Genomic DNA, 14,249 nt, shown 5'->3' with positions numbered 1-14,249 from the left:
AACCATTTCTAAATATTAATTCAGTGTCATTAAGTACATTTACATCATTGAGCAACCAGTACTACCCTTCATCCCTAGAACTTTGATCTTCCTAATCTGCAACTTTGTGCCCAGTAAAGAGTAACTCCCCAGGTCCACCCCCCCCCCCATTCTATTTTCATTCTGTGAATTTGACCACTCCAGGAACCTCACAGCAGAGGAGAGGACGCTATCTATCCCTTTGTGTCAATGTCAGATTTTTTGAGATGGTATTTACCGATTCTGGTTTTTAGAAATTTCGTTCAGGAGTTGGAAAAAGCTAACAAAGGGCCTTTGTTTCAGAGTCGTCTTCTCTCATATGTAGTGAACTCTACCTGGGAGCATGGTATTGATTTACCCCAGGTGTAGACAGAGTTGAGATGTGGGAGGGACTGGGGAAGATGAGAAGGGTGCTGATGGGGACTCCCAGCTTGGGCCTCCACTCACCAATACCAAAAGTTAGTGACTTTTTTTTGTGGAGAGAAGATGGGGAGAAAACTGGAAGTGGTTGATGACCAGGCCTCCCCTTGCTCCTTCCTGAATGCTTTCCATCTGTTTTAGGGGCAGGGAATCAGGCCCATCCTGAAAATAAGAGGATGTGTGTCATAAGCCCCTCACTTTGGGCTTCTCTGTTTTGTGACTGGCACCTCTGGACTGCAGGGCCTGCGGTCTAGCTCATGTCTTTGATTCAATTCTCAGTCCTTTTGGTTTATCCTTTTAAGCTGTTGTTTAATTGCCTCTTTCTTGTCTACCTGGAGCCTTGCCCACTGCTACCTTGGCTTGGATCAGAGTCCCTTCCCCTGAACTGCTGTCTGCCAAATCAGACATGTGCTCACTTCTGTGAGGACCACGTTGTTCTGGTCTCACCTGGCTGCAGGATGGACCACATGCAAAACTGAGCCCTAGATCCTCTTAGGGGTGTTTCCAATAGAAGCCTGAGGATATCGGTCACTTATTACAGTACTGCTAGAGCGGTCATTCTGGCTAATGAGGAAGGTTTCAGATATACCTTGTGGTGTAGTGGCCATTTACTGAATGCTTGTCATGGGGGCGGTGTAGTTGGTTACATGTGTATTTGTGCCTGCATTTGCTTGAAATGGTCTCCCCATTCACCACTTCAAAGCTCCCAGTGCCCTAGGGTCCAGCTAGAGACCCGTCTACTCTATGAAGACACTTCTCTGGGAAGCCTTCTTCCATTCAACACCCCCTTCTGTGAAATTCTCTTACACTTGGAGCTCAATCACATATTCTATAAGGTATAACATTGCTCTCTAATTTTATGCCTTTTAGCTTTGTTTTCCAAAACAAATTGTAAACTCTTGAAGAGGGGCTTCTTCTCAATCACTCATAATGGCCTTCCCAGTGTAAAGTACATTTCTAGCCTTCATAAACATCTGTTGATAAATTCTAGGGTATTATCTAAGGTTATTCATGAATAAATGAGGAAGAGGGAACCCTGGGGTACAGTTATATACTGCTTTTAGATTGAGCAAAGTTTTGAGGCAGAGATCATTCTTTGATACCCAGGCTACACATGTGTTATGATTTTAATCACAAAGTAGAATTTACAATTTTAGCAAATGAATGGGCTTCATCTCAGCTTGCTCTGTAGAATCTCCCCATGCTGGTGTTCTTCCAGCTGCCTTACTTTTAAGAGTTGAGCTCTTAGGTCTGTAATGGGATTACTGTGTAGTACAGAGGATGTTGTCAGCCCTCTTCTTGGGTTTGCCAGAGTTTCCCTTTTCATTTTGCACAGTTCTCTCATTTACATCAGACTAGCCAATAATCATAAAATCCCCTAAATTCCTGTAATTTTTAAAAACCCTCAGGATAAGTTGTAGTAATTTGGATATTGCACAGAATGGTATTCTCAATACCCATATCAGCAGGCAACCTATTGAAATATCAACACGTATGTGTTGCACCAGGAAGCCTTTTTGATGTGTTTGTCCTGTTGCCTTTTCTATGTATACAACCAGCTGTAGAACAGGTGAAGGGGCCTGTCTTATTACTTTTTAATAGATGCCTTCTCTTTGTGGAGAATGATGGGTAATTAGAGCTGGCAGGACCTTTAGAAAGAATTTGCACAGTGGTCCTAATTCTTACCTCATTAGGATCTTTTGTTATTTCTTCCATTGGACCCACATGCTTCTCCCAAAAGGCACTGCATTCCTGTTAGCTGGTGAAGATTTATCAGAACAAGTGTTCTGTATATAGGATCTAACTGATGTCAAGCCATAGTCCATGTGATGCATGCAATACAGACAGTCCGAAAGTGTCTTCAAAATGATCAGAAGGGAGGATTTGGGGAGGGTTTTCTTTTTGTTTTCAGTGGAGATATAATTAACATATAACTGTGTAAGTTTAGGATATATGGTATGTTGATTTGATTACATTAAGTGATATCAATACGATTACCACTGAAGCTTTAGCCAACACCTCTATCAAGTCACATAATTATTATTTCTTTTTTGTGGTGAGAACATTTAAGAACTAGTCCCTTAGCAATTTTGAAGTATATAGTATTATTGATGTTGACTAGGGAGCACTTTCATATTCTCTGTAATTCAATTTCCTTTGCCTTGAATTTGTTATATTTACAAAAATAATAAAGCCCTTGTTAAAAGCCTATACTTTTTCCTAGAAACCTGAAAAGCCACTCTTTGGGTTTTGTCTATTTGAGAACCAGGGAGTCTCTCACCCTCCCAGGCAGATGAGGGGTAGTGGCAGATGCGACAGGTGCCCACTCCAGCCTCTTGTTCACCACGCCCCTGGGCCGCCATGCGGGTCTGGGGCTTTTCCTCCTCAGTACTCTTGTGAATTCATGGGCTTTGTGCCCCACAAAACAGGGCTACTTGCCTGAAGCTTGGCTTTGTTTTGACCCAGCTCCTTTTTAGATTGAAGTCATATTAGCCAGAAACTCTGGTCTCATTATTTTATTTTATTTTTTAAATCCTTAGTCACTGCTTTGGTTTTTTCCCCAGTGAGTCTGTTTCATCATAACCTCATGACAAAATGTTACAAGTTTCTAATTTATCTCCCCCATCATGCTTTGATTTTGTAAACATCTCTCCATGGGGAGCCTGATGAAGGAAATGAAGTGCATTGATTTCTTCCTATTCCCTGACCAAGAAAGTACTGTGTGCCATTTTGCTTGTCTCAGTCCCATTGGAGGGGAGCCAGAACCCACTACCGGGGCCACTTCAGGGAGGAAGTGTGCTCCTAACTGTTGTTCATTACCTTGTCTCACACGAATCTGCTTTCCTGCTCTATACCAATTCGTGCCAGGAGTCCTCAGAGGGGTAGAATAGAGAGGCCTTCATTCCTGGGAAGTCTGTACTGCCTCCTTCAGCCACGGGAAAGGTTATCTAAGTCCAAAATCAACCAAGACGGTGATTCCTCATTTTTACATCATTCTTTGCCCTCTTTTCTCAGGATGACACTTTAGCTGCTCGAGGAATTTAAAACAAAGCTGAATATTTCTTGGCAAACACAATTATTTCCTGGCCTAAATCACCCAGTGATTTAATTGCTATGTCATTGTGTATGTGTGTGCTTTAATGGGAATTCCATGTGGTATCATTGGGAAATTAGGAGTCTTCTAGATTTATTGCTTATACTTTAAGGGCAGACTGCTGGCTTCCATCCAAGAAGTGGAGAGACGTTAAGTTGCAAAGACCATTAGTGTCTGAGTATATTCTTCCGATTGCCTGCTATTTTGAAATTAGCTTGGCAAAAGGTAAAAATCAGAGCCAATAGTGAAATACTTTACTCTTTTGAAACTTGTAAAGTTCATCAAAACTATCTTGTGGGGGGACTTGGCATCACAGAAGTCCTGATGTTCTTTCTCTGCCTACCAACATCTTTTTGAAGCTTTGAAGGAATTTTGGTATGTCTAGAGTAGATGTCAAAGCCATAGATTATTCTTCATTTAAAAAAAAAAAAGGAGTTTTAGAAGTTTTAGATTATCCTCGACTGTAGCTCTCAGGAAAATATTTAAAAACATTTCCAAAACCCAACTCAATTTTGTGTGTTGACCACAAACACTGTAGACTGCAAAGGCAATTGAGCAGGGGCGGGGGGGGGGGGGCGATCAGCTGTTCTCTTGATCTTCTGGATACCATGGGTATGGTAAAAAAGAAATAGCCACATTGTTTATTTTTTTAACTTAATTCAGTGAAACAGACTTGACTACAGACCTGTTGTCACTTGTGGTCTTAAGATTCTCTCCCAGTCCCACTTAATAGGCTTCTATTCTTTTATGTTGCTACTTTGTAAAGTTCAGGAGTCCTAACACCTGAACAGTGTTCAATTACTGACTTGTAACAAATACTGCCTGTAAAGGATTACAGTTGAGGGATCTATGTGGAGTTCTATTCAAAACTGAGGTTTTGGGGATCCCTGGGTGGCTCAGTGGTTTAGCACCTGCCTTCAGCCCATGGGGATCCCTGGGTGGCTCAGTGGTTTAGCACCTGTGTTCGGCCCACGGTGTGATCCTGGAGTCCCAGGATCAAGTCCCACATCGGGCTCCCTGCATGGAGCCTGCTTCTCTCTATCTCTCATGAATAAATAAAATCTTTAAAACAAAAACTGAGGTCTTACTACCAGCCACCTCCCTCTGCCATTTGAATTTTGCTTTTAATCACTAAAGTTTCTCTTGGATCACTGAACCAGTCCAGGTGTCCTGCAGACCTGGTGTTAAGCTGTTGAGCTATGGATAAGGCAGGCTGGTGGGGGCCCTGACTGGATTGCATGGGTCCAGAAGCTTCCCGGAATTCTGTGTGCATGCTTGTGTGTATGCACATGTGCTATAGCTCTCACCAAATTCTCAAACACCTGTGTGTCCCCACATAAGCTGGGACTCTCTGTTGAGGTAAATGGAGGAAGAAATGAGAGGATTTTAGTGATGTTGGTCCTGGTGGTATTGCTGAGAGAGGGATGGTGACAGTAGTGTTATAACTGTGTAGCGATTCACACTTCCCCCAGTTTCAGATGTGATCAGTGTTTGAAAGCCTGGGAATATCAATCAAACCTTCAGCACATCCATCTTTGGATCTTGAGACCATTTTGTGCCTCAACCGGTGAGCACACATGAATGAGAGACACCTGTGCTGACAGGGGTGCTGGACTGGGTGTTGCACAGCCTAGGACTCATGTTGTTTGAGCACCTTCATCTTTGTTCATGTTCACCCTAGTTAATGCCAGACAAGTGACACAGGCCTGGTATCTGGCAGGCACTCAGTAAATGGGAATGGCATGTTTGTAGGGGACTGGTTCTAGGAAATCCCATTTGTCAACCTTTTCTGCATAAAGGAAGCTCTGCTTGCTCAATGCAGAGACTGATACTGCTCTGCTCTCAAGATTCCCACCAGTTGGGGGAAAACCAAGGCTGTTGAGATTTGAGTGTTTGGTGGGCTGGAGGAGTGGCTGAGGTGGGGAGGGGGTGGGGGGAGGGAGATGGCAGGGGGAGAGGAAGGGGGAGGAGAAGCTTGTTCACATGCTTGTTAACATTTGAGGGTCTTTGACAAAGGAAGTCTAATGCCCTGCCCCGGTCAGCCGGCGATTGCCCCCCGGGAGGCCCCGTTGTGCACAGGAAGTCAGACACTAATGATGTTAGCAAGGGGACAAAGGCGCCCAGCCTGGGAAGGGTCTAATTGCTGTGTCCGGCTCCCAGGCGGCCGGCCTCAAGCTGGAGGGGGCTGGGCAGGATGCGCTAAGTGTTAACACCTGGAGCCGAGCTGCTGACTTCCTGGTGCTTTTTTTTCTTTGTGGCTGGGTGAGCACACATACAGACACACACACATACATTTCACAAACCCTGACTGCATCTCAGGGGGACATTTTGGGATGTGGTATCGAAGAGACTAGATGGAAATGGTTCAGTCTGGAGGTCACACTGAAATGGGGCAGGGCTGAGAACCAGTTTCCCATGAGCCCCCTTGATCTGCCCATGGGGCCTGGTGACTGGCTTCCCCTCTGGGCTGGCTGATTCCCTCCCTTACCCCCAGGAAATGTGGGAAAGGCCAAACGTTGCAGAGAGACAGATACATATCGGGAGAGGCACTATTGCTTTGGCTTGAGACATTCTAGTTAGCCCTGATGGGAGAATGCTCCTGGGGGAAAAAGAGATGAAGGTCTTGACCATTGTTTCTTGGAAAAAGAGGTGAAGGTCTTGACCATTGTTGACCTGGGGTCTAGGGAGATAGGATGGTGGCAGAAAGAGGAATGGAGGAGTGGTTGGGGACACCTGCCAGCACCCAAGGGGGGTTGCATTTCATGTATTTGTATGAATCTACATCTGGAGGGGTTGGTTGGAGGAGCTGCATCTCAGGGAAGTGGGGAAGCCCAGATGTAAATCCTCATTTCAAAGTGGGGTCTCTAGATTCTTCATGTCTACACATGGCTTTGGAGCTGGGACCTGAAGCCCTGGCTTCTTCTGGGAGTTCAGGAATGCCCCCAGATAATGTAAGAATGTTTCTGGGGGAAATTGGGTAAGGAATGTTTCTCCCAGGATTCTCCTATGGGTTCTAGAAACCTTTCCCCCTTAACAACAATGAAAAATGAAGACCTCCTGCCTTGGCCAGTATCCCTGCCGGGATGGCAGGGCTTACTTACTTAGTGGCTTACTTCCTGCGATGGCAAGTGACAGAGCTGGAGCCTTGGGTCCCTCCTATGCATAGGCCAGCAATGGGAGGCAGCTGTGTGCACAGGTTGACTCATTTGGATTTTTTTTGCAGCCAGAGAACAGAGTTTAAAAGGGATGCTTGAAGCCTGTCTCCTTCCTAGAGGAAGGGGGAAAGCCACAAATAGCTTTTGAAAAGGGGTCTAATGTTGACTCGCTGCTTCCCACTGTTATTGTAAGGAGGTTTTCCTCTCTGAGACCACCATGTGGACAGAAATAATAGGCTGACAGAAGGGGTCGCCTTGCTTTCTAGTATAGCCTATGATATTTCGATTAGCACTAAAACCTAAAAGGGCGGCCTTCCATAATTTCCAAATATGTGAAATCCACCTTGAAGGAAGCACATGTGTGGGGCACGCAGGGGACCTGCCTGGCTGGAGGAGGCTGGGTCCCCATGGCAACGTCACAATCCCCCATTTCTGCAGGCATTTGTGCTGTAAAAGCAGAATTCCAGATGTGATACAGTATTTCGAGACTCTGTCCCAGGGCCTCAGAAAACAGTATTTGAAACGGCACAATTCAGTGCATGCTCTCTGTGTGGTCCTAAGGCTTTTTATTAGTAGTTTTGTTTTGATCCTAACATTTCCTCTGAGCTTAGGCATAACAATCATGTGTACAGCGTTAAGTTTTCTTCTATTGTCTAATCACTGTTTTGCCCTTGCAGGAAGATACTTTCTTGAGCTTCTGGAGTGGAGTTTTTGTAACTACCTATAACAGCTAAGTGAGAGCAAGCTGGTAGCTGGTTTGCTGGGTGGGTGTTTGGGTGGTTGGTTGGTTGGTTGCTTGCTTCCTTTTCGTACCCAGTATTTACAGAAAAGCAGTTAGATCTGTGTCTGCGAAATTGTCTTTCTGTGCTTTTGAAACTGCAGATGGGTTGATTGTTACCTTAAAGATGCCAGTTCTTTACCATGCGGTTTTCATTTGAGTGGATGGGAGTGGTGTGCAGCTGAGGGAAAAGGTCTGGCTCTCTATCCCGAGGCATGTTTTATAGCTTGCTTTTAATGTTTTGAGAATTGGAAAAATGGAACAATCCTGTCTATTTGTGAGTATCAGCCATGGGAGAACACACAGCCCAGATCCTTAACAGACTTAATTGGAAAAAATACTTGGCCTTTTGCTTTGTGAAAACCAAGAAGGCTGCAACGTTTTGTTTTGTTTTGTTTTGTTTTGTTTTTAAACCCAGGAGAAAAGTCAGTGTGTGTGTGTGTGTGTGTGGGGGGGTGTGTGTGTGGGTGTGTGGGTGTGTGGATATCTCCAGGCTTTAACTGCATGTGTATATTCTAGTGGCAAAGCAATGAGAAAATTAAAGTCTGGAGCCAGGAAAAGACACTTAAAAATATATCAAATTCCATTTAGGCTACTGCCAGTTAGAAAGGTTGCTATTGCAATATATAAATTTTATCAAATCTATACATTGTATACTTTAAACTTATACAATGTTATATGTCAATTCTATCTCAATTTTTTAAAAGTTGCTATCTTAGAAACAACTCCTTAAATGCCCTAACACATCTTTTATCTTTAGTGAATGGATTTCCTTGGGCATAAGAGTGGGGGAGTAGAGGAGGGGTAAAAAGCAACTGAGATGGAAACTAGAGCTCTCAGTTTGATAAGCAAAACACATGGTAACTTGGCATAGGTTGGCTCCATGTTAGAGCTCAGAAACAATTGTCCCTTCAGCTTTCCTTTGGGGAGCGTGAAATTAGGAACATGTGTGTGCTGATTAGCAACATGTCAGAGATGAATCATGATTACGGCTTTGGTCTGGTACACAGGCAATGCTTTGGAGTAGTGATTTCCTACCTCCTCGAGCAAATCTCTCTAATTAGCTTAAGATCTCTGGGTCTTTTTGGGCCGACTCAGTAATTGCTGGTGGGAACACACCGGCACTCCCCCAGAGCTTGTGTGTTCCCTACTAGACATCCAAGACCTCACCTCCCCAAATCAGACAGCTGGCACCCTACGTTTCTGAAGTTGGTTGCATCTAGTTGGAAAGTGAGAGAGAACAGCTCCCGGGAATGTGGAGAAGAATATCTTGAATAGATCCAGACCCAAGCTTGCTTTGTGATTTATTTTCCTTGTGTTTTGGGTTTGCCTGCATTCTCCTCAGCTTACATCACCTGGGGCTTCTCTGCTTTTTGCTGACTTCTTCCATCCCCTCTCACCCCCCCACCCTGTTTTTTTGTTAAAGGTTTGAACTGAAGTGGGATCTGACTTCATTTATGAAACCATCTGAAGCAAACCTGTGCAAACTAAATTGACCCCTTGTTCTGCCTCTTGCCTTCACCATGTCCACTAGTGATAGGCAAAAATGTCAGTCTTGCATTTTAAGCCTCACTGAGCTGTCTGCTATCTTTTAAATATCATCGACACTCTGGAAACCCAAAGTGGAGGAAATGTTAGGAAAAATAGTATAAGTTGCTCTTAGTTTTTTAAGTAGTTGCTCAATGTACCTTTAAAAACCATTCTCTCAGTTTTTTTCTGATGGATGCTTTTTTTAAGATTTTATTTATTTATTCATGAGAGACACTGAGATAGAGGCAGAGACATAGGCAGAGGGAGAGGCAGGCCCCCTGCAGGGAGCCTGGTGAGGAACACATCAATCCCAGGATCCGGGGAGCCAAAGGCAGACGCTCAACCACTGAGCCACCCAGGCATCCCTCTGATGGATGCTCTTGTTTAAATTTTCACCCAAACTCAGTTCACTAAAATTTTACCAGTTTTCTGAGAGGTCCTTCCCTAACTGATTTGAAAGCAGTCTTGTTTAGGCCTTACTGTTTGGCCTGCCTTCCCCTGGAAAGGGAGGTACTATAATTAGCACAGTTCTTTTCAAAATGCGTTTTTCCAAAATGGCAGCTAAGCTGTTTGGAGCTGGATTTGAAACGTTGCTCTGGGAAGTTGGTGTCTTCAGTGGACTTAGAATCCCCAAAGGCCCCTCAGGAAATGGGCCCTCTGATGGCCGCTGGTCTCCAGAGCTGGCTGCTTTGTGTGGGATCACTCCCTGTGGTTGGCTTTGTGTCCAGGCCTTTGCTTCTTTGCCTGGGTGGAACATGGTATGGATTTTGAATTTTATTTCTTTAGAGTACTTTGGATTATCCTCCCCTCCCCCTTTCCTGAGTAAAAGATGTTTTCTCCATTATGTTCCCATTTGCTGCTTCAGTCCACTCACTGTAGAGTGTTCATAGCAGAGCCCCAGGCACCTGGGTCTTGCTTTGCAGTTAGCATTGGAACAAATTAAAAGCTGCCCTAAGTGGCAGCAAATGGGGGAGGTTGATTAACTAAGAATGTGATACCCTGAGGCCACAACATTGACATTTATAGATTTTAAGTAACAGGCAACAAACAAGTACTCTTACTTGTAAGCTCATTGAATATCAAAATGGGTATAGTAGCTAAAAGCTTAGAATTGTTTACTGAAAAACAGCTTCCAAAGCCATTGACCAGCTTTGTAAATTGCTTACCCATGTCCTTTTAGTGTGAGCTCTGATTCCAGGCCCATAAATCACCCTGTCACATGAAGCTAGGTTCTCTTGGGTTCTCTGTGTGCATTACTTGGCTTCATCATGAATTCATTTATTCAGGCAGAAAACCACTACTTATCAAAGGCTGATTAGGGGCCAGGCCCAGGATCCTGGTGCAAGCCTGGGGGAGGATGAGAGAGTAGGAGGCTACCCTGGTCACTTTGTGTTCAGAGTCTCCCCATCTGATCCAACCTGAGCACTCACCGAAGATGGAGGGTACTGGGTCACCCAGTTCCCACCAAGACCATTCCTTAGTCTCGTGGTTAGTGCCTCTGTCTCCTTGCCCTGTCCATCTGTCTGCTGAAACCATCAGGTCTGGATACTGAGACAGATAATACCTGGAGATGCCCTTTCCTGGAAGCACAAATTCATTATCTTTTAGTTGTTGAAGTCAGAATTTCAACAGTGAGTCTTACATGGGGCTAAAATCAAGGTGTTGGCAGGGCTGGCTCCTTCTGGAGGCTCTAGGGGAGAAATGGCTTTTTGTCTTTTCCAGCATCTAGAGGCTGCCTACATTCCTCGGCTTATTGGCCCCTTCTAGAGCTCCATCTTCAAAGCCAGTAGTGTAGCATCTTTAAATCTATGTCAGTGTCTCTGCCTTATACTTCTGTGGTCATATCTCCTTCTCTGATCTTCTGGTATCCCATTTATAAGAACCGTTGTGATTACATTGGGTTCATCAGGATAATCCAGAATAATCTCCCCTTCTCATGTTCCTAAAACTTAATCACATCTATGTAGTCCTTTTTGCTATATAAAGTAACTTGGGTTCTGGGAATTGTGATGTAGATGTGTTTTGGGGAGGGGATGGGGGGTATTACTCTGTGTACCATGGAGTATAAAGAAAACAGTAGTGCTTTGTGGCTAGCCTGTGCATGCCATTTCTCATGTGGTTTCTGAGGGCTCTGGAGCAGCAGGAGCATTATTTGGGTGTGAACTGAAGATAGCCTGGTGGAGCATCTGTCTGATGCATGTGCTGAGAAGACATGCACTGGACAACTTCCAAGATGAAAGGTCTTCTAGTACAAACAGAAGCTGGTCCTTGCCATAGAACTGAGCTCTGTACTCTGTTGCCTCTGAGCTCAAGGACCAGCCTTGATTTTTTGTGGAATCAGAATTACCATTTCGCATGTACATTGGCAGAAGTGTCATGCCGGTCAAGTTGTGGAGGGTGGATTATGATACTTCCATCAAATGAGTATGCAGGTAGATCTGTGTGTCAGGAACACAGTATGATGGAGCTAGACTAAAGTGGGAAACCCATGAAGGGAACAGGACCTGGCTGATGGGAAGGGCATTCTGGGAGCACTTCCAGAACACCTGCTGAGCTGTAATGGAGTACCTAGAAGAGTCTGGCTGGTAGGGAGAGAAGTGGCTGAGAAGATAGGCAGAAGCCACATCAGGAATGTTCTACAAGGACAGGGAGCTGATGGTGGGCTTGAAACAGAGGAATGAGGATAGATTTAGACATTATGAGATCACCTAGGTGGTCAAAGCCCCTTGAGATTAGGACCCAGGTCTGGTTGATGGCCAAGTGCCTAGACCTGCAGGGCTTGGGTCAAGGTGGAATGCTCTGTAAGTAGTAAACCGATGCTGTCTTCAAACCTCACTGTTCTTTGAGGCCAGCTCACTGGGCCCCCTTCTGAACAGCTCTGCATATAGCACATCCCTTATTTGGAGGGATTAAGTTCTTGTCTGCAGGATATAGCACATCTCACTACGTTGGGCTTCTTTCCACAAAGTTGGGCTTCTTTCCACAATACTTTACTCATTGCAAGTGCCCAATAAATACCTGTTAAAAACATGCTGCAATAGGGGTGCCTGGCTGGCTCAGTCGGTAGAGCATGTGACTCTTGATCTTGGGATTGTAAGTTCGAGCCCCACCTGGGATGTAGAGGTTGCTTAAAAATCTTTAAAAGAAAAATATGCTGTCATAGAAATATGGGGAGAACAAGAACAAAGTGAAAAGCTGACAGTCCTACAAGGTAGGATGACTGGTCTTGACTGGTCATTAGAGTCCTTCATACCTGAGAACGTGCTATTCAATGAAATGCATTTCTTTTTGAAAAGCACTTCCTCTACATGGCTTCATGTGGTCCTTCTTAAACCCCTTTCCCAGGGGAAAGTCACACGAATTATATTTTTAGGAAAATAGTTGAGGAGGCTCGGACCCAATGGCGCAAAGTGGTTTGCCCATGGTCACCAGCAGGAGGATGGAAGGATTGAGGTACTTACCTTGGCTCCCTTGCATTTTTGTTTCCCTCCCATGATGCTCCCATTTCCTCTCTCTTCCTTCAAGCTTCTGGTGTATGCTGTCCTCACTCACCCTTGAGTCATCCTCTGTGAGGTGCTGCCTGTGGCATTCATACACTATATGCTTATTTGATGCTAGCTCTTCACTTCTAGCTGCATATACTTTGTATGTCACACTGAGGGTTCTTGGAGGGTCAGGGTGTGATTTGAAATTGGTCTATGTCAGGACATCTGAGCAGCTCAGTGGTTGAGCATCTACCTTCAGCTCAGGGCATGATCCTGGGTCTGGGGATCGAGTCCTGCATTAGGCTTCCTGCGAGGAGCCTACTTCTCCCTCTGTCTATGTCTCTGCCTCTCTCTCTGTGTCTCTCATGAATAAATAAATAAAATCTTTTAAAAAAAAGAAAGAAAGAAATTGGTCTGTGTCCTTTGCATATGATCCATGTGCCAATTAGTCTCTTTGAAGGAATGAGTTACTTTGCTCCTGAGGACAGGGACTGTGGTTGTTTGCTAGGCTATGTACCTAGCATAATGTCTGGCTCATAAGAGATGGTGAGTGATTATATATCCTGGGGCTTTGTAAGGGAGGAGATGAGTTAGGGTGTGGTTTGGGTGTTTGGGGCATTTCTAGGGGTTGTGGTGGGGATTGCATTGTTTCCTGCTTGGTTGTGTTACTCTGGTTTTGGCCATCTGGAAGCTGGGCATCCTCTAGTGGCACACTAGAGGCCATAAGGAATTAAAGAGGCATTTTGGATTTTAATAAGAAAACAACTCTTTCCAAAATATTTCAGCTCAGGGGAAGAAATCCAGACTCTTATGTATGTGGGAAAGAGAGGATGGAAACAGGAAAGCTGGAGAAGGAAGGTGAATCAGGAAGAAGAGGAGCCCCAGTAGATAATGGGCTAGTGTACTCTGTTGATTTAGATTCCTGTTGTTGTTTTTCTCACTTGAATTAGAATTCTGTTATGAGTGTGTAAATGCACCCGTATGTGCATGCACATCCCTTTCTGCACAGCTGTGCTTTCCTAAGGTTTATCTGAGCTCAGGGATACAGTTTCAGTGAGCATGCCTGGCTTCAGGATAAGAAGCGTGAACATGCCTCCAGCATATGAATGTGATGGGGTTGTGGCCTTGAGACCCTGGGCTCCATCAGAAATGTTCTGCACATTGTGTCTCGGTGTGACAATTACCCATTAAATACCAGGCTACCAGCATATGGTTATCCCCAGCATCCCCTTTGTTGAATGGAAACTTTAGCTGTGTGGTTAGAATATTTTCCCATCATTTAGCATTTCAGAATTCACTGGGTTTTTTTTGGAGAATTCTGCAATTAATGCTGAATGGCACATTTGCAGATTATTACAGAAACGGTTAAACCAGAGTCCGCAGATCTGTAGCTGCTCATTCCCATGATGGCTAAGTGGTGGGTTGGAAAAAGGTGGGGCAATGGGAGGATTCCGGTGCTCCCTCTGTGGATGCTGTAATTAAAGTGGGGAGTCTGGCAGGGTTGTTATCCCTGCTATTAAGAGTGCAGATGGCTAACGGCCACATCACCAAGAGTTAGAGTTAGCCCTTTTAAAGTCTTTTTTTTCTTTTTCTTTTATGACCCACCCTATATATTCCAAGCATAGGTATAGATGTAGTGAAGAATTTTCTCATTAAAAGTAATGGCTTATTCCCACACTCATTCCCGGTCTTGGAATGAGAAACCTGTTTCCTTAGACTTGAGGAATTGCCTATCTGTCGTGGCTTAATAGAGCTTTTGGACGAGAGTG

General features: G+C 44.6%; 1 protein-coding gene across 2 annotated transcripts in view; it reads left to right on the top strand.

Annotated features, from left to right (window-relative positions):
• IL17RD (interleukin 17 receptor D) overlaps positions 1 to 14,249 on the top strand; it is a 67,331-nt gene that overhangs the window by 25,713 nt on the left and 27,369 nt on the right. The window lies entirely within an intron of this gene.

This window comes from Vulpes lagopus, chromosome 7 (assembly GCF_018345385.1).
Source record: "Vulpes lagopus strain Blue_001 chromosome 7, ASM1834538v1, whole genome shotgun sequence".
Taxonomy (NCBI): domain Eukaryota; kingdom Metazoa; phylum Chordata; class Mammalia; order Carnivora; family Canidae; genus Vulpes; species Vulpes lagopus.
This window is presented reverse-complemented; position numbering and strand designations above follow the sequence as displayed.